The 25,129-nt window shown below is 37.1% G+C and overlaps 1 long non-coding RNA gene across 1 annotated transcript in view; it reads right to left on the bottom strand.

Moving 5' to 3' along the window:
- LOC132520626 (uncharacterized) overlaps positions 1–25,129 on the bottom strand; it is a 92,544-nt gene that overhangs the window by 1,422 nt on the left and 65,993 nt on the right. The window contains exons 3-4 of the long non-coding RNA XR_009540587.1: positions 24,366–24,477; positions 7,228–7,342 (exon numbers count right to left, since the gene is read on the bottom strand). This is a non-coding gene — a long non-coding RNA (uncharacterized LOC132520626). The remainder of the gene's footprint in view (positions 1–7,227; positions 7,343–24,365; positions 24,478–25,129) is intronic.

The raw sequence follows: 25,129 nt of genomic DNA, 5'->3' as shown, positions 1-25,129 counted from the left end.
TGGACATCTTTGCCAGAGAATACTTTTTTGCCAAGCACCCTAGTACTATGGCTTTCAAATGTTTTTGACTCTGACTCATGTATTTAAAGGACATACAATAATACCTAGCCATTTTATGTGCAATACATGCTGATATTTTCTATTCTAAATGGCTTTCTCAAGGTGCTAATGACTCATGATCTGTACTTTTAAACAAAAACAACAAAAACCCCAACCTCTTTAGTAGTAGTTACTTTTATATGTCAACACTAAATGCAATGGTATCAGAAATGAACTTCTGTTTTATTTTTAAATTTTTTAATAAACAGACATTTATGAATCAGGATCCATTTTAGATAGTACTTTGGTATCTATTTTATTCAAGTCATATAACTAGATATACGTTTCTTACTGAGGTTGGATTGTATCAATTAGTATGATCATATTTCCTGCAGCAACCCAGACTCAACATCTCACCAAGGTAGGTCATTCGTTATGAAAGGTATCAGGTGAGAGAGTGATGGTTATGCATAAAAGATTACCTCCACTTGCGAAATACAAACAGACAAACACCCCAAAACCTCGAAGTGTATGTATTCTGGTTTGGTTTATCACACAAAAAGAAAAGCCAACATATGAGCCTCTAGTTTAGAGTTCCCTTAAACTCCAGTGCTTTATGAAAACTTTTCTGATTTATTTTGTAGTAACTAATAAAAATGTATTTGAAATGATTTAAAACTGAAGGTGCTTTATTATTATCAAGGATTCTCAGATATTTTGTAAAGTTCTCTTTAGAGACACTTTTCTTTTTTTTTGCGGTACGCGGGCCTCTCACTGTTGTGGCCTCTCCCATTGCGGAGCACAGGCTCCGGATGCGCAGGCTCAGCGGCCATGGCTCACGGGCCCAGCCGCTCCGCGGCATGTGGGATCCTCCCGGACCGGGGCACGAACCCGTGTCCCCTGCATCGGCAGGCGGACTCTCAACCACTGCGCCACCAGGGAAGCCCTAGAGACACTTTTGATCTAATCTAGGGATCCTGATGGGTAGAAGATGCAAAACACTAAACATAAATAGATAATACCAGTGAGTGGTATTAGTATAAGGAAAGTACAGTCCCCTCAGCATCCGTGGATTTTGGTACCCACAGGGGCTCAATTTCCATACATAAAATGGCACAGTACAACAAATAGCTATGGATGTGACACCGTGGATATGGGGGGATGACTGCAGCACCATACAACCAAATGAAGGAACACACTGTATTGTGTGCTCATAAAGGAATTGGAGTTATGGGCTGAATGACCATCTTAGATTTTCCTCAACACATAAACATATATTCTAACAGAGTTGTCAGATGAAATACGGTACACACATTTATTTTGTACAAATATGTCCTAATTATTGCATGGGACATACCTACCCTAAACAATTATTCATTATTTACCTGAAATTCAAATTTAACTGGGCATTCTGTACTTTGGTTTGCTAAATCTGGCAACTCCCCTCCTAGCATGATTTGTGGCATATCAAAGGAGCTGTAAAATATCTCCAGAAGCAGAAAGTTGTGGCAGAAAGAGCAAAGACTTTTGCAGATAAATCTGGATTCAAATTCTGCTTCTACCAGGATTTTATTTTGGAAAAGATTTTCATAAGATCTTATTCTGACCTTCCCAAGGCAGTGTCATGTGCTCTGAATCCCTACTTTCTCATCACCGTCAATATTACTCTGCTCTCAACTGGTCTTCCTTTGGAAATGAGCACATTTATGTTATAACAGGAGACCCTAAGATTCCTGTATTTAAACTCTTAGAAAGGAAGGCCTTTTAATTCTCACCTTTTTTTGATAGCTTATAGATTTATTTATTATTATTATAGATTACAGGTATAGTAGATAGATTACCTACTATACCTGTTGCCCTAGATAAAGACACCTAGGAGAAGGCTCATCTCCACAACACCTGCCTTTTTCTAATGTGTGGGCAAGGGAAAATCCCCTGGAGCACAGATAGTGATGGGCAAGAACTTGATAAACTACCATTAATACTAACATGCCTACCATGTACACTATGCTGGGCGGGGTGGCAGAAATCTGAGCACGGAGGAAATTTACATAATAACATTTATTTATGACTTGGTCAATGACTTTGCACAGCACATTCCATAGGTTGTCCCTTATTAGCAATGCATAGATCTACACGCTGTGTGAAACTGCAACAAAGCTAGAGCTTTTACACAGCAGTTCCAACCTTAAGTTGATAGTCAGGCACTCTGCAATACACTGTAGTTCAGATTTATTCTGAACACATCTGTACGTTTAGCATACCCCAGAAAAAGTACTCAAGGGAGTTGAAATCTGCTGAGTGGGTAACCCATTCCACATGGCCACATGGGCCAATGCAGATTTGGAAATTATCATCCAATTAGTCCCTAACCCCTCTGGCATAATGGGGTGGTACACAATCCTATGGGAACTCTTCTAAGTGCCCTTCCCTTAGCTTGTAAAGCGTAGCATTAATTCATTAATTGATCACTAAATGGGTTGGTTTTGTATGGTCAACATTTATTTATGTTTCCCAACTTTATGACCAAACTGTAGCTGGCATTTATTACTAATATACATAATATATGCTTTGTTATTAAACTTATGACAATCCCGTAAGATATCACTATTACCTCCATTTTACAGATGAGAAAATAGAAGCAGAGAGGTTATATAACCTCACCAAGATCACACAGTTAGTAATTGATGGAGCCAGCATTTTAACTCAGGCAAACTGAACTTAGAGTCCATATTCTTAACTCCTAAGTAATGCTGCTGGGTAACGTTAGAGTAATACATGGTAGTAATGAAACCATTTCCTGGTGCAAGTATCACTTCCATGCAATGAAGTCATTTTAGACAGAGTTGTATCTTTATTTGTAATGGGATCTAAGCCAGAGAATTTCATTTTGAGAGACACTATTCATCACCTCGGGCTAAGAGTTAGCTGGATACCTTTGCCAAATGTCAGCGATTCAATTACATTCCAAACTGAGGTTTTATTCAGACATTATTTTGGATTTGTTTTCTACTTGCAAGCTACCTAAATTTCTTTTTTTTTTTGCTGTTGTTACAACATAGTAGATACTTCAGTGTTAAAATCTTATTTAAGACTAAACACGGAAACTTGATTTGGAAGGCTGAGATAAAACATCCTCAAAAAGCTTTCTGTATTTGTAGATTTAAACCCTCAGATTCTCACTTTAATTGCAAAAGAGAAGTTATTGAATAAGAAATTTTAGGTGATTTTTTAACCGTGTTTTAAAAAATACTATGCTATTGAAAAGAAAGAAAAGAATTGCTCTTTCTATTGTATATTACATGGCCAAAGGGGCAACTCCCTTAACTGACTGGAGGAAGTTAGCTGTTGGTTTCAAAAATCACTCTTTCCAGAGAAGTAGGGTGTGTGACTCAGATTTCCACACCAAGGTGGTCCCTGAGAGAAGACTTTAGATGTAGAAGAGGTAATGTTAAATTCTCTGGTATCACTTATTATTTCCCTCAGGCAAGAACTTCAATCTGAAAATGACACGTTACATGTGCTTCTTCCTTTACTTTTTTAAAAGGTTTTTATGTCTTTCAGTTTTCATGTGTGCTCTTGATTGGTATCTTTCTATAAATAAATGTACTTAGAATGAAAAAGTCATTCCAATCCTCAGCTGAGAGATCGTTTATATCCATCTCCCAGAGAGGGGAGATGAAATTTGATTTGAAACTGAACATACACAACTTGGCATACAGATTTCCACACTTTTCAAAGGTCTTAAATGGTCAAGATGATGAGAAAAATGAGAAAGAAAAATAAGAGGACAAGAGTTATCATTATTTGGGAACTCAGTGTACCCCTCATACCATGGTAGGTATTTTTCACACAGCATTAAATTTAGTCTTACTCCATTTTACTGAGGCATGTGATATGTGGAGATATAAAAATAACTTTTCCCAAATTATGTATGTAATATAAGTACAGTAACCAGGATTCAAAATTAAAATAAGAACTCAGGATCTGTGATGATTTCACTCTTAGGGATTTAGGCCTAGTGTTGGGTGCTAAACACTCTGAAAGTGGCTAAAGAAGTAGAAATTCCCCAAAACCTCTAGAAAATTGAAATAAAAAATTAATTTCTAAAAATATTTTCAAAGTTAATGTTCCAATAGTAGCTTGGCATCCATAAAAGACAAATTTAATTGGGAAAATACATAACTGACCTTTGATCCATGAGATTCCTGAAAAATTTCACACATACTTAGGGTCAAGTGTTAAGTATTTTGTTTCAAATATAAGATGTATGTTTAGAAATTAGTTTGGTTGACCCTGGAACTTAGGCATTATATTAACTCCAAAGCCTTCTGGATTGTAACCCCTGTGGCATTATGCCATCTTTCATAATTGTGGGTTTTTTTCCTTCATAAGAACCACAGTTTCCTATTAAGCAAGAAGTGATAGGTTACTGTAATCCATGTAGTAACTGCCTGTCAGCATGACATTTTTTTCAGTAGCATTTACTACAATACAGAAGGCTTAGGTGTGCCCTAATTATGGGATTTCTTTTTAATGCTTCTTATATGTGGGAACTGAGCCTTTTGATTCATTAATTCATTCAGGTAATATTTACTTTATTGAGTACTTTATAGACATCTAGTTTTGTCCAAGGCACCAAAGATATAATGGTGAATAAACACAGTCTAGTGGAGGAGATATTAATCAAATAATCAGCAGCAATTGTAAAATTGCAATTGTGATATGTGCTAAGACATATGGTGCTCTGAGATGGAATAGTAGGGAAATTAACCTATGCAGAGAGACTGGGAAAATTTCCCTAGAGGAGTGACGATTAATCTGAAATCTGAAGGACACATAGAAGTAAATTAGGACTGAGAGGAGGAAGAAGAGTTCTATCCTTTGAATCCTGATTGGGGGTGGGGTGGTGTTGAGGGAACAAACCAAGGGGCTGGGGCTCATTAAGCAAGGGTAAGCAAGGCAGGGAGATAGGGAGGGAGGGTGAGGGCAATCATGATAGGCTGAGGGGCAGATGAGGGGGTTTCAAGGCTGAGAGGAGAGGGGATTCAGGAAGGAGTAACACAATGAGATTTGTGTTGAAATGATTGCAGAGGTCTCTTTAGATGCAATGGGGAAATGTATGAAAGGGGATAAGAATGGATGTTAGTAGACCACTTAAGAGGTGTCCGCAGCAGTCCAGTCTGGGGGTGTAGTAGTGACGATGGAGATACAGACAGAGAACAGATGTGTCTAGATTATCTATGAACAGATGCTGGTGATGAGTTAGGTATAGTATGATAGGTGGCGAAGAAGAGGACTTGTTTAAAAGGACTTGGGTTTCTCAGTCTCTATGCTCCCCATTCATTCAAAATGGACCAAACTAGGATGAGAGTAAAGAAAGATGCTGAACCCAGTTTTGTACATACTGAGATGGAGGTACCTTACAGGTTGGTGTAAGCTGTTTCTTTTTGCAACTGAATTTGTATTTTATCAAATACTTTATATTATGTATACTATGTAATTATATTCCTAATTAACTTAGCAAAATAGCTATGTCTTTAGTTTGGGTGGCTTAAACCTTATACTTCCCAGCTGAAAGCACTATTTCTTAAATGCTTCCCGAAAAACTATTTAACATAAGAAAATCAGTAAACTGAATTATTAAGAAATACAGATTGGAGGTGACAGAGATAATGCAACCTCTTCTGAGTTCTCAAAGCTATGAAACTTTGGAATGTTAATTAGAAAACAAATCACAGATTCCCTTGAATTAGGACGTGTCTGTATTGTGATGAGGGGAAGTCACTTCAAATTCATGTATCTGTTTCCCTTAAGGATTTCTCCTCTACGTACCTTTTATGGGAAACAACGAAACTGTAACACAACTCCCTAGCATTCTTACTCCTGTAGGTTTTGCTTCCTTTTCATTAAGTAAAGGCAATGACTCAAAGCGAAATGAATGTTGTCATTGTGAACTCTATTCAATGAGCAGTCACTTGCCACTGGGTGTAGCAGAGGCAGAGAGGCTTAACCATCTCTCCTTTTATCTTGAATAGTTAAAAGAAGCTTCATCTTTTCTGAGCCTTAGTGCCTGTATGCATCTTCCTCCCCTGATTTTAAGGCTCATAGTTGGTGTTTCTTCCCCATGTGTCTGGAGGTGTCTCAGTGAATTAGCCTGGTCCTCCTACCTATGAACCATGGTAGAAAATTACAGAAATAAGAATAAATAATAGCTAAAACCACACCTGTGGGAAATCTCAAGTAATCACAAACTACTCTACAAAACAAAATTGATGTATATTTGTTTAGATGAATCCAGGGGTATCTAACTGCATTTAGGCAATCCTGAAGGTATTACAAGTTATTCTACTTTGCAGAAGGAAAATAAAAGTTTAGGCATGAGGAATATTTAGGCTGCAAATGGAAGGATGAGTAAAATTACTGTTTATCCAAAGGTTGAAAGAAAAGAAAAAAATAGACTTTCATGTTCAGGAGGAAAGTTTGAAGCATGGTATAGATAAAATTTGAGATTTTGTGAAGACTTGTTAGATTTCATGTTTCATTTCCTTGAAATCTACAAATGTAGTCACATCTACATTTCTTTATAATATATTCAAATGTATCCAGCTTTTAAAAGATGCATCATTAATAATGCAATAAATAAAAGCAACACTTTCAGCCTTAAAATGGTATGGTTGATAAGATTTAAAAAGTCTATAAAGTTGAGATGATAACATGGAAGCAGGATTTTCTTTCCCCTTTAAAAAAGTGCCAATGACTGCCAAGGGCCCCATTCCCAGAGATCACGGTTTGGTTATTTAAGGATGGGGCCTGGCAATCAGTATTTTTAATGCTCTCAGACAACTGTGATATGTAGTCTAGCTGGAGAATCACCTATGTGAGAGATAGTTACACTAGTTATAAACTGTGTAAAATGAATCAAACATCTCTGTATGGTCATCAGTCTATTACTAAAGCTTCCTGGACATAGTGGGCTATATAGATTCTTTGTTTTGATGAAAATAGCATATTTGAAAATGGATTTGACAAGAAAGTGTTTTTGTTTTTAATTGCAACTATTATAATAACCTTAAAAATAAACCTATGACATTGGTATTAGTATTATACCTATTCTGGAGATAACAGGCAAAGGATAAAGAATAGAGATAAGGCAAAAGAGCCTGTCTAATTTCCAGAGTCACATACCTCGAAAGTGGTAGGTTTGGGACTAAACCCAATCTCCCTGTTGCTGAAGGCCAGACCTGCAAGCTTTCCTAAAAGGTTATGTTGTCTGCTCTTGTCTCAAAATAACAACAGCACTCTTCTAGAGAAAAAAGAAATAAAAATCAAGAGAAAAATAGATTGGGAGGATTCAGATACTGACATATTTGTACAGTGTTTTACATTTTCAAAGCAATTTTTCTTTGTGAATGCCAAGGGAGAGAGGGCAACTGCAATTTTCTTCTATAAAGTCAAAGGATAGTCTTCATATAAGAAAAGAACATTTATGAGAAACTTCAAGAAGAGCTGTATCTGAAGGCTTCTTCCATGTGGTTTCATTTATTCAACACATAAACTTATCAACTTAAATAGGAGGCACATAAAATATGTGATATTCTCACATATGGACTAAAGTCTGGACTTGGAGTTGGGTATCAGAAGAATTCAGTTACCTTCTGACTTGTGAACCTGTCCATTAAAACTAAGCCTCAAGTCTGTCCTATTACATTATAAGATTCAAAGATTGAGACTAATTAGTTCATAATCACATTTAAAACCTTGAAAAATGCTGCTTATGCATTATATCATTGATTGTTGTATCACAGCACCTAGCATGATGCCATGCCCACACAGGTACTTCATAAATGTTAGTAGAAGTTTTGATGATTTTATATGATTAAAAACCTTAGCACAAAAATTGACTTTTATTGCCTGGAATTTAGGGGAAATATTAGATTTTGCAAATAAAAGGCATATCTTCTTACTCTCCTTAAGTGTTTTAAATTTCACAGAAAATGGTTTGTTTCCATTTTAAAGCTATGCAGAATCTAAAGACAGGCTAAAATTACAGTCATATTCAATTCCAAGTGCAATAAGAAACAATATTCACAGCATCACAATTGCTAAAACTTACTGAGAACATAAAATGCCATAGTATGTAATCCATCTATACATGGATTTTCTTAAAGGCCCTGATGATTCATGAGGTAGGTACAACTATCATTTACACATATCCAAGGAGGAAATGGAAGCTTAAAGAGACATGTCCAGGGTCACGTATCTAGTTAAATGGCAGGGCTGGAATTCAAACTCACAGCTATCTGAATCTGGAGCTCCAGCGGCCCTGAATTTAGGGGAGTTAGCACTGAACACGCCAGCCCAGGAAATTTGCAATATTTTCTCTAAGGTCACATAAATCTGCAATATTTTTGCTAAGGTCACATAACTGCCTGTAGCTTCCATAGGCTATTTGGAAACAAATGTGAATACACATGGTTTCTTATGTCTATTCTTTTGTTAATTAGAGATTTTGGTAGTTCTTATCTGCTTACACAGAAGGCAGAGAGATACAGTTACAAGGAGGGTTTGAAATAATTCCAGGTTTTTCCTTCTCACCGACCATGCAGAATCCAAATACTTAATGTGCATAATGGAGCCATTACTTCACTCTACTTTACAATTTCTCCTAAAATGCACACAAATAAGCTATTAGCTCATTCAAAACAGCTTGGGATAGAAATAGCAACCGATGTTTAAATCTCACAACCAAGCCAGAAAACTGTCTGTATAAGAGGCTATACTGCCTTATTACTTGTCTTATTTTGATTGTATCAGCCAGTTGAAACAACAGGTCACGGAAGACCTGTGAATTAATGTGTATTTGTACACATGCTTTCTAGCTGAAAGTGGTAATGTTGTGATTATTAGAAATGATAGTGCCATTAAGTAAGTGATAAAAGAATCTAAAATGTTTTGAATTCTCGCTAAGTACTGAGCACCAGTTACATGTTCCATGTAGATTATCTCACAGTAACCCTTTGGGAAGGAACAGGTATTGACCCCATTTTACAGGTGAGATAATATAACTTGTCCAGGTGTGCAAAGCTAGCAACTGGTACTGTTACTTCAGAGCTCATTCTGAACTTCTAAATGATCCTGGCATGAAATTCTGTTATTATTGGAAGTCCAATGGAATGATTACATTACAAGCGGTATGATTTAATTGTTTTAAAACCAGGAAGTCCTGGGTTCCATTTCTCCTGCCACCATTCATCAATTAGTGTCCTTGGGCCAGTTAACTACCTCATTTGTTAACTGAGGATAATAGCATACCTACCTCAGATGTTGGTGTGAGGTCTAGATAAACTAATACGTATAACTCACTTTAGCACAGTGAATGGAAAATAGTAAGGACTTATTATTATTTAATTTATCTGACTTCTGGTTCCATGCGTTGATTCAGGCTCTGAAAATATGCAACAAATGCATTAGGCAGCTTTGCTTCCTTTAACTCTTGATTTGGCAGCTTTATATTATTCAACGCTTTAGTGCATGCAATTTGGCATCTGCAGAGTTCCTTACACACAAGGATAACTGATCTCACCAATCATCAGTCAACTTGTCAGCTGGCACAGAATTAGAAAACCCACAGGTTTCACAGGAGGAAACAGTCAGGCAAGTGAAAAGTCTTTCCATAGGACACACTGAATCCAAGACTGGCTGAGGATCAGCACTGAGGCATACTACCTAACCAGAGGAACCACTTATCTTCTCCGAAAATTCCTGATAACCTGAAGACTCAAGGAAGCAAAGACTCGGTGACTCCAGGAAGAAAGAAAAAACATCTGAGAAAGGAAATATGGCTAGTCTTAGAGCCTGACACAGACCCTTGTTCAATGCGGAGTATTTTCTAGCCATATTAAAGTTCTCTACATCAGACTTGCTCAGTGGTCTTGGCAAACTCTGCCTTGGATAAGACAGCAAGTAAACTGTGCTCAGCGGAGAGAAGAAAAACAGCAAGATCACTGTAACTGGCTACGTTTCATTAACCCAAAGGCTCTACAAAAAACCCAAAAACAGAACCAAAAAACAACAAAAAAAGTTTTTCTTGGTTTGTGTGATGATCTAACAAATTTTAGGAGGGAATATTTTTTCATTGACTTATTCTTTACCAAGTGTATTATAGTGTGTAAGCTGATAGCTACATTTGCATAAAAATAAATCCATGTATGCATTTCTGTGGTACAGAGGCCTCACTGCAAGACGCTTTGTTTCCTTACTAAAAGTACATCACATTGGGTCTGGCCTCCCTCCCACCCCCTTGCTACCCTCTCCCTACACACTAAAAACACTTGTTCATATCACTTCATTGGGAATTAAAACAGAATGATTTCAGTTTCATCAGTTAACTGATATTTTGCAGAAAAGGTATCTAAGTAGTATCCCTTTAAATAATAATGCCTATGACCAGAAACACAACTTGCTGGTAGGACAGCTTACCATTACTAGTCACAGATTTTCAGAATTTGATGGAAACTTAGAGATCATCCACTTCAAGCTACCTGGGAAAAAAGACTCAGAAGGATGTAGTAATTTGCCTTGGTCACATAGGAGGTGAGGACTGAGTCAGGTCTCAATAGGGGCTTTTTACTGAAGTTCTAGTTCTGTCCACTTATAGTTGTTTTCGTCTCACTGAGAATTCTTGAGTCTTCAGGGAGCTGAAGATAAGAATTTTCATTTTGATGTAAATATGCATGATCATTAAACATACGTATTTTGCATAAGACTTAAGATTGATTTAAATTTTTCATTTCCTTTAATCATTTATTTATATAGTGCTCATTAATCAACATTTTGATTAATATCAAAACATTATCATTCCTGGTAAATGAAATAAGTTTATGAAATAATTCTCTGCCTTCTCTAAGCCTGAAATCTGTTGAAGAGCTAAGATGAGGTTAAATTCTATAGACACATGCACACACGCATACACACACTATAACACACGAATATCCCAATGCCTAAAAAGCATGCCAAATTGTAAGTTGCTACTTAAGTTCAGGAAAGAGAAAGATTAATATAAGTTTTTCTGGTTGTTATTGTTTTTAAACATTCTGAAGTATTTTCTTAAGTCCAAACAGAAAATCTCTTTTGAGTGAATCCAACCTCTAGACAAGGGGCTGGCAAACCTCTTCTACAAAGGAACAGATATAAATATTTAAGGCTTTGTGAACCGAGGCCTTCTATTATAATCCTTTTACTTTTAGAATACATATTCATTATCATCCAAACTGTTCCCTTCAATCCAGGAGTAAAATGGACTTCTCAACTAACAACATAATAAAGTTTCTTGAAGTGAATGTTGCAAAGTCAAGCTGGAAAAGGAATGTCACCTGAGTTTAATATTTGGGGACAGAGTAGATCTGTAAGAAAATATTACTGTTTCTGAACTTCATGTGGAAGCTTGTGTATGAAGGGGATCAGAATATGCTATTCTAAAATATGCAATTTTGTCATAAGGATTATTTTGAGCTAAAGGCAATTGAGAACAGACACAGGAAGAGCTCTCTCTCCTCCCCCTACCTACCTAGAAGCAGAGAATAAATTGCCCTTGTGAAGGTGTCGCCCCTCCGCCACCCCCCCAAAAAAAAACTGTACAAAAAGAGGAAAACAACACATCACCAGAGATGGAGATGGAACCAAGATGAGTTTGAATAAATAAACTTTACTGAATAACCCTTATCTACCATTAGCTTCCCCACTAGATTTACTTTCCTACAATTTACCACTCCTAGAAGCCCCAAGCCTTTTTTCCTTTGTCTGGTCACTTTTCCACAATTTACTGCCCTTTGTTAAATAAAATGGTATGTGAGCCTCTAAATCTAACTGTGTTTTGGGGCTTTCATTTTTTTTTCCTGTGCAGTTCCTTGACACATAACATTAAAAATAAAATGGGTGTTTCTTTTCTCCTGTTAAACTATCATTTGTCAGTTTAATTTGGTTCAGAACTTAAGAGAGTAGAGGAAAAGTTTTTCCTCCAATATATATACTTGTAAATAATACACAAATATAGCAGAATCAAAGACAATACCTATGAAAAACCTCTTTCACTATTGGAATGTGAGGACTGAGGGCAAGGAGCAATCGCTACAGGACAAAGGACAAATCTCTAGGAGACTACCATCAAACACCTTGATTTTGCCACATATTGAAACTTCTAGTGTCTTGGTTGTCTGCATGTTCCTTCCATAGCTTTATTTTCCATCTACTGTTTTTTTGTTAATCTGAGGAACTAAAAACCTTTTGTGTCTCCAAACACTAATTTTACACAAATTCTTTCCAACCAAAGTCACATCAAGATAAATGATTCCCAAACATACATACATCATACTTTTCATTTTTAAAACATGTGGTAATGTAATGAACAAGACTTAGATCTTTTTCCAAGTAAAGCTGGTTGTGAATCTTCGATTCATCACTAACCTGTTGAATGTTCTTTAACAACTTTTTCAATTTCTTCTTGATTTAAAAAGAAAAAAAAAACCTAATATAAGGTCTTAAATCCTAGGGTTATTGTAATTAAATAAGATTAATGTGTACAATATGTGATAAAATCAAATTTGTAAGGCAATTAATATAGGAAGAATATAACTTTTCATTTCTAGAATTCATTATGATTTTAAATAAATTGTAATGTCTTAAAATAAACACATCCAAAAATTAAATATTAAAAATTGGAGTCACGATACAGGACTACAGCAGTCATTTGCTCAAGAATATCCTAGGTGTTAATTTATTTTTCCATTGAATCTGCCACATAGGAAATGCTGACAAAACCAAGAGCCTCTCCTTCCACCAGTCTGTTACTTCCTAAAGAGAAAATTGACAATCTCAGGTGGCCTGACTATTATTTATGTTAAAGGGAAAAGTCATAAAGTAAAATTTATTCTCATTAATTCTACTATTTAATTAATTACACAATGCAATGATATAACTATGAGAAAGAGAACAAAGCTGGAGGCACCATGCTCCCTGATTTCAAACTATATTACAAAGCTAGAGTAATCAAAACAGTAATTATTTGGCATAAAAATAGACAAAGAGATCAAGGAAACAGAATAGAGATCTCAGAAATATACCCATGCATATATGGTCAACTAATTTATGATAAAGTTGCCAAGAATATACAATGGGGAAAGGATAGTCCCTTCAGTAAATTGTGGTTGGAAAACTGGAAAGTTACAGGCAAAAGAATGATACTGGACCACTATCTTACACCATACACAAAAATCAACTCAAAATGAACTGAAGACTTGAATGTAAGATCTAAAACCATAAAAATCCTAGAATAAAACATAGAGGGTAAACTCCTTGGCAATGATATTTTTTTGTTTTTTGGGTTTTTTTTGTTTGTTTGTTTTACATTTGACTCCAAAAGCAAAGGCAACAAAAGCAAACTAAACAAGTGGGACTACATTGATATAAAAAGCTTTTGCACAGCAAAGGAAACTATTAACAAAAGGAAAAGGCAACTTACAGAAAGAGAGAACACATTTGCAAATTATATATCTGATAAGGGGTTAATATCCAAAATATTTATATGGACCCCATACAACTCAATAGCAAAAAAACAATCTGATCTAAAAATGGGCAGAGGAACTCATACAAATGGCCCACAGGCACTAGAAAAAGTGCTCAACGTCACTTATCATCAGGGAAGTGCTAATCAAAACTATGAGATATCACCTCATATCTGTTAAATGGCTGTCATCAAAAAGATAAGAAATAACAAGTGTTGGCAAGGATGTAGAAAAAACAGAACGCTTGTGCACTGTTGGTGGGAATGTAAATTGCTGCAGCCAGTATGGAAAACAGTATGGAAATTCCTCAAAATCTTAAAAATAGAACTACCATATGATTCAGCAATTCTACTTCTGACTATATATGTCCCAAGGAAACCAAATCACTATCTTGAACAGATATCTGCACTCCCATGTTTATCACGGCATTATGTACAATAGCCAAGGTACAGAAATATACAATGTTAAGTGTCCACTGACTGATGAATGAATAAAGAAAATGTGGTGTGTGTGTGTATATATATATACACTTACAATGGAATATTATTCAGCCATACAAAGATGGAAATCTTGCCATTTGTGTCAACATGAATGGACCTCAAGGGCATTATGCTGAGTGAAATAAGTCAGACAGAGAAAGACAATTACTAGATGACACATATGCAGAATCTTAAAAATCCAAACTCATAGAAACAGAGAAGAGATTGTTGGTTGCTAGGTGGGGGCTGTGTGTGTGTGTGTGTGGATGAGCGTAAAGTGGTCAAAAGGTACAAACTTCCACTTATAAGATGAGTAAGTTCTGGGGATGTAATAATGTACAGCATGGTCACTCTAGTTAACAATACCGTAATGTATATTCGAAAGTTGCTAAGAAAGTAGATCTTAAAAGTTCTCATCACACACAAAAATTTGTAACTGTATCCAGTGATGGATATTATCCAAAGTTATTGTGATAGTCATTTCCCAATATTTGCATATATCAAATCATTATGTTGTACACCTTAAAATAACACAATATTATATATCAATTATATCTTTTTTTTTTTTTTTTTTTTTTGCAGTACGCGGGCCTCTCACTGTTGTGGCCTCTTCCGTTGCGGAGCACAGGCTCCGGACGCTCAGGCTCCGGACGCTCAGGCGCAGCGGCCATGGCTCACGGGCCCAGCTGCTCCGCGGCATGTGGGATCCTCCCGGACCGCGGCACGAACCCCTGTCCCCTGCATCGGCAGGCGGACTCCCAACCACTGCGCCACCAGGGAAGCCCTCAATTATATCTTAATAAAACACAATATAATTAGTAAAGAAGGAAGAACAGTCAATCAGGTGATTATTCTTATCATACTATTATTCTAATTTGTTATATTGGTGCTAGTTTAAAAGGTGGGGAAGGGTGGGAACAAAGCAAATATAAGAAAATCCATGGTAAATTTGGTAACTTCCATGGTAATTTGCATGGTAATTTGGTAAATTTCCATGGTATTTCCATGACAAATATAAGAAAATTCATGGTAAATCCAAGGTAAATCTATATAGATATAGACCAAAGGATTTTTTTTTCACATTAAAAAAAAATTTATTTTATTGAATTATAGTTGATTTACAATGTTGTATTAATTTCTACTGTACAGCAAAGTGATTCAGTAATACATATATATACATTCCTTTTCATATTCTTTTCCATTATGGTTTATCACAGGATACTGAATATAGTTCCCTGTACGTGCATATATTTTTAAAAATTTTTATTGGAGTATAGTTGATTTACAATATTGTGTTACTTTCAGATGTATAGCAAAGTGAATCAGCTATATATACATATATCCATTCTTTTTATTTTCCTATATAGGCCATTACAGAGTATTGAGAAGAGTTCCCTGTGCTATACAGTAGGTCCTTATTAGTTATCTATTTTATATATTGTAGTATATATTTATATATTGTAGTGTATATGTCAAAGGATTTTTTAAAGGCAGAATCATCTGTAATTTTAGCTTCAAATGGATGTATTTTTCTCTGTATGTTTCCTGATTCCCTGAAAATAACTTGAAGTTAACTTAAGATAGTATGAAAGGTACAACAGCTAGGGACGTTATTATCTTTAATGACAAGATTATCCAGTCCTAAAATATGAGAGCTCTTTTTACCCTGGGCCTTTGCTTATGTGGTCGCCACCATCCCGAACACTTCATCTCACCTCTCCCTCAACATTGCTTATATAGAGCAAGCAAAAGGCTATTCAGGCAAAATTCTGGAAGGCTTTCTCAGGCTTCTTCTTCTACCCCCATCCCTTACCTCTGTTCCTGTCCTTCCTTTTTGACTACCTTCTCTATTTCAGCAGGTACCCATGTAATTGACTGCTTTATGAGAGCTCGTAGAATCATTCTTTATTCAACAAATAGTTGTTAAGTGCCCGCTAGGTGAGTATACAGTGGAACTTGGATATTCTGACAATATTAACTACGTGTTTCCATAGGAACAAAAGGCTACTGGCCACTCTCAGTGGGACCAGCACTTGGGGTTGTCATCCATGGATGTGACTGAGATTGTGTGGGACCATCAGATATTTTTGCCCCATCACCTCATACTTACAAGATGGTGTGTTGAAGTTAGAGGAGTGTCTGTGAAACGGTTTTTATCCACTGTGCAAAACTCAGTGACCCATGCAAATATCTAACCAGAAACCTTCGGTGCATTACCAGGGGGATCTAATCAACTGATTTAACTAGCACAGATAGTTTTACATATTAATCTATCACTCTAAAGCCCTCAGCTTCATTTAGACCATCTACCTCCTATTCTCTTATTCCTCTGCCTATTTGCCTCTTCAAATATGTTCACATAAAAATAGGGTTTATACCCCTCGGGATCTTGGCTTTGGTCCTGACAGAATTTCTCCCTTGTGAACCAGTAATTCTCTCCTAGTGAGTTGATATAATTTCAAGGACATTGTCTACGATAGAAATTCTGCAACTATGGAAATGATGATTTAAGTCAATGCTCTGGAGAATTCAAGATTTTGGATTAATAAATAGGAAAGTCATTTCACCATTACCTAAAATTCAGTGCATAAAGTTGCAACAGCAAGAGTTTAACAATATAATACTAACAGATCAAGGAATTTATGAGTGCAAAAACTGCTTTATAATCAGCCAGATTTAAAAAACAAGAAACCGTGGATGAGAGAATCCTCCAAAATGAGTAAAAAACTGCTTAAGTATGATTTTTAAAATTTCATAGACTTTTTTGGCACTTCAGAGGCTGAGCTTAGCAAAATAATTGCGGCATGTGTTACATTCTGTTATCATAATTTTACTTAGTTCTTTTCATGAGGAAAAATGTGGACTGCTAAAAGTCGACTCCTGTGACTAACATGCATGTTTCTGCTAAATTACCACACTTAAGCACATTTTATTAGGGGCAGTTATTCCACAACTGTTGTAACATGAAAGGTAAAAATTTACCAGAAAGAAAACAGGAAAAGGAATGATGTTTTATTTTACTTATCCCGCTGGAACACGGAGCAATTTAAATGTACAAATGTAAAGCACTGCTTCACAGCTAGCGATCGGCAATTGCTCCTGTCTTTAAGTAACGGACTATTTAAAGTGCAACAGTCATGCACTCACTGGTCTAATTTGTGCTGCAAGATATTATAAATACATTAATCTCTTAGAGTAGAAAATTCACGATCAGTATGCCTTGAGGTTCTAATGGAGAAAGAGAGAGAGAGAGGTTAGAGTGACAACTGCCCAAGGTGGGAGTGCACACTCATCTCCCACAGTTGCTCTAATGGATTCAGATTCAAGGCAGCAATGATGTGAAAGAGTGTGGGAAACATGTTTGCTAATAGTCTAGTAGAAATATACAGGGGCCATACATCTACAATCTCAACCACAAGCATAGGCACAGGAATAGACAAGAACCTGAAAAATCAGTCTGAAAAACACTAAAATTGGGCTTCCCTGGCGGCGCAGTGGTTGAGAGTCCGCCTGCCGATGCAGGGGACACGGGTTCATGCCCCGGTCCGGGAGGATCCCACATGCTGTGGAGTGGCTGGGCCCGTGAGCCATGGCTGCTGACCCTGCGCGTCCAGAGCTTGTGCTCTGCAACGGGAGAGGCCACAACAGTGAGAGGCCCGCGTACTGCAAAAAAACAAACAAACAAAAAACCCCACTAAAATTCACTTTGATATAGGGACACCTTTGGTGGGGTGGGGGTAAGACACCTCTTAGACGTCCCCAAGAGAGAAAAAGCAAGTGGATGCTTACAAGTTAGCAGCTTTTCGTGCTGCTGAAAATGTACATACACCAAACCTGTCTTGAATTTTTTGTTTTTAAGTTGAATTAAAGTAATAATTAAATAAAGAATTCAGCTAATTAAGGAAAGCAGAAAGAATTGCTTTGTTGTTAGTGGTTCTTTTTGTTGCAAGACATAGACAGCTTCAGTTACCTCAGAAAACAGAGTTTTATGGTAAAAAACAGAAGAAATAGAGGAAACAAATCTGTCAGAAGTTGGGGAGACATGGACGCTGTTCACACTACTCTACTATCAGCGACTCGGGAGTTAAGCATTTTCTAGTTTCAGACTTCTATTGTCTCTGCTTGCCTCCTGTTCTGCTTATTTTTCAACTTTTTGCTTCTCCACTGCTCCGCTCCTGCTTTATCATTAGTGCTGTTGCCTCTTAGCCTCTGATGATTCCCTCTCCAACACCGTACTCTCTTCAATCCTTCTCTGTGTGTGCCATGGTCAGATTCTCCCTTAGAAGATCTGATTGGGTGAGTCAGTCCCATCCGAGCATAGAACATTTCCATTCTGCAGAGTTTTTCTGCAAAGACATTTATTGGATACTTTGGTTCAGGCAATGATTCCTGATCCCATCAGTTTGATTGAGATGGCAGTGTGACGTGGTATACAGCACCATTACCTCAATGTAAGGACACTTTGTATCATGATTCACTTTGCTTAGAGAGCTCTCCTAGATACCCATACATAGCTCATTCCCTCACCTCCTTCAGGTCTATGCTCAAATATCCTCTTCTCAGAGAGATCTTCCCTGCCCACCCTGTTTAAAATTTAACTGGTTACCTTTCTAACACTTTCCCATGCATAGGCAAACCTTATCCTTCTTATCCTTCTTCCACTTCTTTATTTTCCTTCTAAATATCTATCGACATCAGACAAACTATACAGTCTTCTCATTTACTTTGTATATTGCCTGTCTCTCTCTAATAGAATATAAGTTCCACAAGTACAGGAATCTTTACTTTTCTTTTTCACTACTGGATATCAAGAGCCTAGGACAGTACCTGCCACATGGTAGCCACCCAATAAATACCTATAGGCTGAACATGTCTAGATTGAAGAGGTGCTGCAGCAAAAGTAAAAGATGGAACTGACAGAAAAATAGTGAATACAAGCCCTAGTTTGTTGTAACAAACCTAGTGATTGCCTAGTCCAAATAGAAGTAGGAGGTAGAGATCCCCAAGAAGAAGATCTCTGGAAAACAAAACTCAACACAAAATTTGACTGGATATCACATTTCGGGGAGAAGAATAAAGATAGTACACGTAAAAGAAGAATTATAAACTTTGGAAAAAATTATAAAAGAAAGGGACATAATCAAATCAGTAGGTGCAGCAAAGAAAAAATTTATATAGCTTGTGGTGGGAAAACTTGAAGAGGCTCCGCAATTATTCTTGCCTCCTGGTACTCATGGTCTTGTGTAAACCTACCCCCTTGAATAAAGAACTGTGACTTACTACTAATTAATAAACAAATGGCAAAAGTAATAGGATATCAGTTCCACGATTACATTATAGAACACTGCAATGTATGTCTTGCTAACGTACTCTCTCCCATCCTGGCTTTGATGATGTATACTGCCATGATGTGAGCTGCTCTCTGGAGAGGCCCCTACTGTGAGCAACTAAGGGTAGTAATTGGCCAAATCCTAGCAAGAAACTGAGACTCTCAGGGCTAAAACATGCAAGGAACAGAATTCTACCAACAACCATGTGAGCTTGAGGCAGATTCTTCCACAGTCTTGGCCAATAACTTGATGGCATCCATGTAAGATGATGAAGCAGAGAACCCAATTAATCTGTGCACAAATGCCTGACCCACAGAAACTGTGAGATAACAATGTGTATTATTTTAAGCCACTAAGTTTGTGATAATTTGTTATGAAGCAACAGATAACTAATACATAGCTATAACAACTTCAGCATTTTTCATTGATTTCTGTATTTGCATCAGCCTATAGACAAAGCATAAAAGAGAACGGATGTGATTTACAATAGTATTTATTTTTTTTAATTTTTTACTTTTTAAATTAATTCTTATTGGAGTATAGTTGCTTTATAATGTTGTGTTAGTTTCTACTGTACAGCAAAGTGAATCAGCTATACATATATATATATATATCCCCCTTCTGTTTGGATTTCTGTCCCATTTAGGTTACCACAGAGCACTGAGTAGAGTTCCCTGAGATATACTGTAGGTTCTCATTAGTTATCTATTTTATAAATGGTATCAATACTGTATATATGTCAATCCCAATCTCCCAATTAAGCCCACCTCCTCTCCTTTCCCCCTTGGTATCCATATGTTAGTTCTCTACTTCTGTGTCTCTATTTCTGTTTTATAAGATCACATATACCATTTTTCTAGATTCTACATATATGTGCTAATATACGATATATGTTTTTCTCTTTCTGACTTACTTCACTCTGTATGACAGTCTCTAGGCCCATCCATGTCTCTACAAATGACCCAATTTCGTTCCTTTTTACGACTAACATTCCATTGTATATATATACCATATCTTCTTTAACCATTCCTCTGTTGATGGACCTTTAGGTTGCTTCCATGTCCTGGCCACTGTAATTAGTGCTGAAGTGAACAGTGGGGTGCATGTGTCTTTTTGAACTATGGTTTTCTCAGGGCATATGCCCAGTAGTGGGATTGCTGGGTCATATGGTAGTTTTATTTATAGTTTTTTAAGGAACCTCCACATTGTTCTCAATAGTGGCTGTACCAATTTACATTTCCACCAACAGTGTAGGAGGGTTCCCTTTTCTCCACACCCTCTCCAGCATTTATTGTTTGTAGATTTTTTGATGATGGCCATTCTGACCGGTGTGAGGTGATACCTCATTGTAGTTTTGATTTGCATTTCTCTAATGATTAGTGATGTTGAGCATCTTTTCATGTGTTTGCTGGCAATTTGTATATCTTGTTTGGAGAAATGTCTATTTAGGTCTTCTGCCCATTTTTGGATTGGGTTGTTTTTATGTTACTGAGCTCCATGAGCTGCTTATGTATTATGGAGATTAATTCTTTATCAGTTGCTTCATTTGCAAATATTTCCTCCCATTCTGAGGGTTGTGTTTTCATCTTGCTTATGGTTTCCTTTGCTATGAAAAACCTTTAAGTTTCATTAGGTCCAAATTGTTTATTTTTGTTTTTATGTCCATTTCTCAAGGAGGTAGGTCAAAAAGGATCTTCCTGTGATTTATGTCAGAGTGTTCTGCCTATGTTTTCCTCTAAGAGTTTGATAGTGTCTGGCCTTACATTTAGGTCTTTAATCCTTTTTGAGTGTATTTTTGTGTATGGTGTTAGGAAGTGCTCTAATTTCATTCTTTTACATGTAGCTGCCCAGTTTTCCCAGCACCACTTATTGAAGAGGCTGTAGTTTCTCCATTGTACACTCTTGCCTCCTTTATAAAAGAAAAGTTGACCATATGTGTGTGGGTTTATCTCTGGGCTTTCTATCCTGTTCCATTGATCTATATTTCAGTTTCCGTGCCAGTACCACACTATCCTGATTACTGTAGCTTTGTAGTATAATCTGAAGTCCGGGAGTTCCTCCAGCTCCGTTTTTCTTTCTCAAGATTACTTTAGCTATTCAGGGTATTTTGCGTTTCCATACAAATTGTGAATTTTTTTGTTCTAGTTCTGTGAAAAATGCCATTGGTAGTTTGATAGGGATTGCATTGAATCTATAGATTGCTTTGGGTAGTATAGTCATTTTCACAATATTGATTCTTCCAATCTAAGAACATGGTATATCTCTCTATCTCTTTGTATCATCTTTAATTTCTTTCACCAGTGTCTTATAGTTTTCTGCATACAGGTCTTTTGTCTCCTTAGGTAGGTTTATTCCTAGGTATTTTATTTCTTTGTTGCAATGGTCAATGGGAGTGTTTCCTTAATTTCTCTTTCAGATGCTTAATCATTAGTGTATAGGAATGTAAGAGATTTCTGTGCATTAATTTTGTATCTGGCTACTCTACCAAATTCATTGATTACCTCTAGTAGTTTTCTGGTAGCATCTTTAGGATTTCCTATGTATAGCATCGTGTCATCTGCAAACAGTGACAGTTTTACTTCTTTTCTGATTTGGATTCCTTTTATTTCCTTTTCTTCTCTGATTGCTGTGGCTAAAAATTCCAAAACTATGTTGAATAATAGTGGTGACAGTGGGCAACCTTGTCTTGTTCCTGATCGTAGAAGAAATGGTTTCAGGTTTTCACCATTGAGAATGATGTTGGCTGGGGGTTTGTCATATATGGTCTTTATCATGTTGAGGTAAGTTCCCACTATGCCTACTCTCTGGAGAGTTTTTATCATAAATGGCTGTTGATTTTGTCAAAAGCTTTTTCTGCATCTATTGAGATTATCATATGGTTTTTATCCTTCAATTTGTTAATATGGTGTATCACATTGATTGATTTGCATATATTGAAGAATCCTTGCATTCCTGGAATAAACCCCACTTGATCACAGTGTATGATCCTTTTAATGTGCTGTTGGATTCTGTTTGCTAGTATTTGGCTGAGGATTTTTGCATCTATGTTCATCAGTGATACTGGCCTGTGGTTTTCTTTTTTTGTGACATCTTTGTCTGTTTTTGGTATCAGGGTGATGGTGGCCTCATAGAATGAGTTTGGGAGGATTCCTCCCTTTGCTATAGTTTGGAAGAGTTTGAGAAGGATAGGTGTTAGCTCTTCTCTAAATGTTTGATAGAATTCGCCTGTGAAGCCATCAGGTCCTGGCTTTTGTTTGTTGGAAGATTTTTAATCACAGTTTCAATTTCACTGTTTGTGATTGGTCTGTTTATATTTTGAAAGAAGGTATTCTTAACAGCAAGATGGAATGTGTAGCAGGACTGCAGGGTTCAACTCCAGAGGCTACGTTTTATGAAAGTTTCTTTCTTAAGAATCTCCAAGGCTTTATCCTGTCTAGATCTTTCAAAACTCACTGCAGAAACAGAGGACAAAGGACCTATGAAAGTGGGCTTCCCTGGTGGCGCAGTGGTTGAGAGTCCGCCTGCCGATGTAAGGGATGCAGGTTCGTGCCCCGGTCCGGGAAGATCCCACATGCCGCGGAGTGGCTGGGCCTGTGAGCCATGGCCACTGAGCCTGTGCGTCCAGAGCCTGTGCTCCACAACAGGAGAGGCCACAACACCGAGAGGCCCACGTACCGCAAAAAAAAAAAAAAAAAAAATCTATGGTAAGTTTTGAAGTTATGCTTACCTTCTATGCCTATCCTTGTTCCTCTTCTCACTCCCTGAGTAAGTTTCTCTTGCAACTATAAACTCAGTGAACATCTTTATCCAGATAACTTACACATTTATATTTCTATAAAAAACTGCTCCTCTAAACTCTAGATTCATATATCTAATGCCTATTGAGACCGCTTGAGTCTCTTTAAGACATCTCAAACTCAATATGTCCCAAACCGAACTTATCATCTCTTCATCCCTCTTCTAGTGTTCCTTACCTCAGTGACTGGCTTCGTCATCCACCCTGTTACAGAAGCCTGGAGACCGGGAGTCAGTCTGACAGTCCTGACAGGTCCCTCTTCCTTAGATTTCTCATTCAACCTACCACCAAGTTACATGAAATATCACCTCCTTAACATATTCTCTCCATCTCCACCATCACCAGTCATTTAATCTACCATAATAAATTCCTTGCTCAATTACAATCACCTTTAAACTAGTATACCTTTTAGTACTCTAGATACTCTTTAATTAACTCTTGAAGATTTTACCAGAGTGATTTTTTTATTTTTTTAAAGCACATTTAATCATGTCACATCTCTGAAGAAGCAGAGCTTTCTATTGCTCTTAGGATAAAGACAAAACTTGTCCTCACAGCTTACCAGGCCCTGCATAGTGTTGATCTGTCTACTTCTCTAGTCTTAACTCATATCACACTCTTCCTCTATCTTTGTTCTCCAGGCATGTGGGACTTTCTGTACCTTTTCTTTATCTTGCTCTCTGTCACCACAGCATATTCTTTTCCTTCAGTGTGGCAAGAATCTATCTTCTTTCTTTATCTAGTTGACTCTTTTCCTTTTTCAGTTTCTTCAGCACAATAACCTTTTCTTCATGGAAGTGTTCCTTGATCTTTCTAAAAAGGCCAAATTCCTCTTTTATAGAAATGTGTAATACCATATACCCCTCCTTTGTTTCACTTGTCCTATTTGAATTTTTACATTTATTTGTATTATTATTTTACATGTTTGTCATCCCCTCTATACTGTAAAATCTATAACAGAGGAACACTCTCTGTTTTTACTCGCCATTTGATGTAGTCTGAATGTGTATATATGTTGAAAATTTATATGTTGAAATTCTGTTGCCCAATGTGATAGTGTTAGGAACTGAAGCCTTTGGGAGGTGATTAGGTCATGAGGGTAGAATCTTCATGAATGAAATGAATGCCCTTTTACAAAGGCTCCAGAGAGCTAGCTCACCCTTTCACAGAGAGGGCACAGAGAGAAGTCAGCAGTCTACAGCTCAGAAGAGGGTCTTCACCAGACACTGAATCCTCCAGCACCATAATCTTGGACTTTCCAGCTTTCAAGACTGTGAGAAATAAATTTCTGTTGTTTATAAGCCACCAAGTCTATGGCGTTTTGTCATAAGCAGCTTAAATAGACTACTAAGACACCATTACCTCCCAGTGTCTTTTGACAGTAAGTAGCACAAAGTATGTGCTAAATAACAATTTAAATGTTGTTGAAAGAATCAACCTTTGACAATGCTATGCTGCTTAAACAGTTTGTTCCTTGAGTATTTCAAGATGACAGATTAAATTAATGTGTACACCTGACTATAGATTCAGGTGACATGGATGAATTATTCACAAGGATTGTCCATGTCCAAGAGATACTTAAAAAAACAATGGGGGCTTCCCTGGTGGCGCAGTGGTTGAGAATCTGCCTGCCAATGCAGGGGACACGGGTTTGTGCCCCGGTCCGGGAGGATCCCACAAGCCGTGGAGCGGCTGGGCCCGTGAGCCATGGTCGCTGAGCCTGTGCATCCAGAGCCTGTGCTCCGCAACGGGAGAGGCCACAACAGTGAGAGGCCCACGTACCGCAAAAAAAAAAAAAAAAAAAAAAAAAAATGGCCATAGAGAAGGCAGGAAAATGAGAATCTCATCTCTTAGGATTATACATGTCCTACTTTCTTTTCTCTTTTACCAAATTCTTAGTCTATTCTTAAGATCAGTTTCCAA

The sequence above is a fragment of the Lagenorhynchus albirostris genome, chromosome 5 (genome assembly GCF_949774975.1).
Source record: "Lagenorhynchus albirostris chromosome 5, mLagAlb1.1, whole genome shotgun sequence".
Taxonomy (NCBI): Eukaryota; Metazoa; Chordata; class Mammalia; order Artiodactyla; family Delphinidae; genus Lagenorhynchus; species Lagenorhynchus albirostris.
Note: the sequence above shows the minus strand (reverse complement) of the source record. Positions and strands in the feature narration are given on the sequence as shown.